This window comes from Numenius arquata, chromosome 2, assembly GCF_964106895.1.
Source record: "Numenius arquata chromosome 2, bNumArq3.hap1.1, whole genome shotgun sequence".
NCBI classification, from domain to species: domain Eukaryota; kingdom Metazoa; phylum Chordata; class Aves; order Charadriiformes; family Scolopacidae; genus Numenius; species Numenius arquata.
In genome coordinates, this window is record NC_133577.1 from 82,809,493 (window position 1) to 82,813,596 (window position 4,104).

The window sequence follows — 4,104 nt, forward strand, 5'->3', positions numbered from 1 at the left end:
TTAACATAGTTGTGATCCCTTCAGTTGGTGCGTGTGGGGTTCTACCCACCTGTGTGCATAAATTTGGAAAAACTCTTTTTAGTGTGGCTAGAATGGAATCAATCTAATGGAAGTTGTTCAGCCTGGAGAAAAGGAGGCTGAAGGGAGACCTTAGCGCTCTCTACAACTACCTGAAAGGCGGCTGTAGAGAGGCGGGGGTCGGTCTCTTCTCCCAAGTCACAGGTGATAGGACAAGAGGAAATGGCCTCAAATTGCACCAGGGGAGGTTCAGACTGGATATTAGGAAAAATTTTTACACGGAAAGGGTTATTAAGCATTGGAACAGGCTGCCCAGGGAAGTGGCTGAGGCACCATCCCTGGAGGTATTCAGAAGACCGGCTGACATAGTGCTGGGGGACATGGTTTAGTGATAGTTTTTTATCAGAGTTCGGTTGATGATTGGACTAGATGATCTTAAAGGTCCCTTCCAACCTAGACAATTCTATGATTCTATGATTCTATGAAATGAAAGCACAGTCAGGACTGAAGCCTGTAATATATGAGAACAATACACAAAACTGTGAAACCTCCTTGTATCCCAATAAATTCCCTCTGTAATTTCTGTTAAATACCATTTTAATAAGTTGGTACTAGTCTGCAAAACATCCTTTTTCCCCACAGTCACGGCCACATGGTTGAAGGGGAAGGAGGCAGAGGTCAGTATTTATAAGCAGGAGAAACTCTATGTACATGCTGAATAGAAAAGTAGAGAACACAAGGCCTGTGTGATCAGCAGTCCCACACAGCACATTTCCCTGAGTAATGGCTTCATAAACTGTCTCATGCTTTACATCTACTGATGTCCTACGTGCTATAAATGACATTCTGGCCCTACTGAGCTCAATGGTAAAAACCCCTCTCAGTTTAACCAGGGAAGACTCTTATCACAGCACTGTGGCACTTAAAAGCAATTTCATCTTCTAATTTTGCAATACCAAAAATATTCTTTTTCTCAGGCAATCTAAAACAATGTATGGTTTTAACTCTCCACCACAAATAGCACGTCACTCAGTCACAGACATCTCTGCCACAACTGTGTGAGACAATTAAACTATTTGGACACTTTCAGGCTCTGCTTACTCAGAGGATGACCGGAGCTTGTATTCCCAACACTAATTCCCCACTCGGCCTCTATCCTGCCAGGTTGGATTCAGGTCAAGGTGACACAAACTAAGCATGGATTAAACTACAGGTAAGAGCAGCAGCACGTGTGCATAACAGCAAAACCCTTCTCTAAAAATATGCCACTGGGCTACAGGAGCTTGAGGATTTATCTAATCTAGCAACTATTTTCAGCTTGCTCAACTGAGGCAGCAAGGAAGTCTAAAAGAGCTTTCAAACTCATCGAGAAGTTTTCTGACCATACTTACACAGTATCGTCCTCCAAAGAATGTATCTGAAAAATGCATCGAAATATTTTCCCGGGCTTCTCTACATATTTTAAAGCTCTTTGTCTTGATTTCTTTGTATGAGGATGAACCTTGCTGCCCTGTGAAATGCTGATCTACCCCAAACTAATATAAGATGTAATTTAAAGAGACATAAAATCTCTGATACTGTCAACCAAAAACCTTGAGGTCTCTAAATGAAATCTCTTTACTTTTACTTGAGCCCTACAGTGAATTTAAATAGTGTACCTTAAAGAAACCTTACTTTTTTGTGAAATAAACTACAGAGATCTGTGGCTGCATAAATTTCTATTTCTACAAAAAAACTGTGTTGTGGGAGGTGTTTCAAAAAAGGGAAATTGCAGGTGTTGGAATAATCCAACATATTATAAAGGTATTATACCTGCTTCCTTTATGTTCTTACTTAATTAGTAGAGTATGACTGACTTAAACAAAGAGAAAACAAACAAATAAACGCCAATATGTGTTTCCCCTCTCTCCTCAACAGGATAGCTTCTTTTCATAGTTACTTCTCTCTCGTTTTTTTTTTTTCATTTTTCTTGTAATATTTATAGTCTTTATTTTCTAGTCATTTCTCCCTCTTGACCTCTAGGATCATCTCTTGATTGACCCTCTTCTCTCTCTTCTGTGTCCATAAGCCCCAAGCACCTGCTTTCCATTCCTCCTTCTGTCAGCCATCTCTTCCTCATGCCCTTGAACTCCATCTTGTCTCTTGCTTTTTCTCTCTCTTTCCTTGTACTCCACAAGATTCCCAGGTCAAGCCCATCTGAGTCACTACAGCAGCTCTATTTTTAAAGCAAGCAGGGGTAGGAGCAGGTTTTCAGCACAGCTTCTTGCATCGCTGAGAGACATGGAGAGAGAGAGACGGTCACTGTGACAAACAGGAGCATCATCACCACCCATACTTCAAAAAACGCTATCAGGTGATTAACTACAATTACGTGACTCAGTGGGCCTCAGAGGGAAACACGGACCTTTTTTTTGATCCATGTGAAATACATGAAGGCAAAACCAAAGTAACACGATTTCCACCATCTTGAGTCATCCTCTTAGAACACGATTCCACACTGGAAATGGTTGCACAAAAATTGCACCATTATTCAACAGATTAGCTGTTGAATAGACAACCAACTCTGTTTGTCAATTTTAGTTACCTAAATAATTTTAGATTTTGTAATTTTTTTGCTATGTTCCCTGCAGAGGTCACACTGAGCGACCTAGTTTCTTGACGTCATGTTTCTCATGTAAATGAATTGTTTTCCAATAGATTACAGCTGTGTAATCCTGATGTGAACGGATACTAATAGAACCAGGGAAAGAATCTGGGCCACACTACCATTCCTGTTAATGAAGCTGCAGAGGAGAGGAAGATTTCTGTTTGACCTTAGTTAGCATTAATATTTGTAGAGCTGATAGTGAAAAAAATCATTTAAAAGTGAACAAATTCGATACAGAAAATGACAGTCAAGCATGCAACTTTATAATACTTTTTAAAAGACTTTTTGCATTGTAAAGTCATGTAGAACTATGCGGGTTTTTTTTATCATAAACCGTTTTGCATCAAAATTAAATTTTAGTTCATTTTGGAAGGTCAACTTTTAAGTTGTTGTAATGTTGCATCTTTCAGTATAGGTATATACATCGGTATAGATTGACTACTGTTGACATTTCACTTCTAATATTGCAAAGGTATTGGCCACAAGCGCAACGCTTGTGAAACTTGTAACAAGCACAACGCTTGTATACTGTACAGCAACATCAGTCTGCACAGCCAGTGAAGTAAGTACTAAACTCTTGCCACTGTAGCTATGGAAGCGACTGTAGTACGTTTCAGGCACCTTCTTGTTAGCTGAGCTTACAACCACCTCTAGGGGAGCCGGCTGTAATTGTCATCTCCAGATCTCTATAAAGCTACCGGCAAGTTTAACATTTGGGGTTTTTTTTCTCTCTTTCACCTTGGGGATGTGCGTGTGTCATCAGTAATACCCACCTGCTAATAAATTATTCGAAGCCAATTTTAATCCTTATTAAAGGATTGTTAATCTTATTCGGGGAGTGTCAATACTGGTCTGGATGATCGATCTCCCGCTTTAGTCGAAGAGATTCTAGAGGAATTGAGTAAGTTAACGAGAAGATCACGATTACAGTATTCCAGCCGCTCTTACAAGCTGGATTCTGTCAGAAAACCGCGGCCGTTGCCCACGAACGCCTGGAACGTATTTTCCTTTGTACGTGGCCATACACAAGCCTGAGGGTTCCGCCTGGTGTGGACAGCAGCTCCGTAAGTACCGCTGAACGCTAAACATAACGCAGGCTTTTGGCCTCAGCTAGAAGGCCTTAGATACCTGCCACCGCCCAAACTGCCGCGAGCTGCAAGGCCGCGCTTTCGTTTCCCTTCCCCCCCCCTCCCGTCACAAGCGAAACTGCAGCGGCGGGCACAGAACTTGGTGGAGTTCGGTGCAGAAGCTTCATGACCGCGACACGGCGGCACAAAACCCGCACTTCAAACGCTCCGCGCCGGCCCGAGGCCGGCCGCTCCCGCTCCCCCTCACCAACCGCCCCAGCCGCCGTTGGCGCCGGGCACCGCCCCTCGGGGGCGGGGCAAACCGGCGGGGGGACCGCCGGCGCAGGCGCGGCGCCGGGCTCCGCCCCCGCA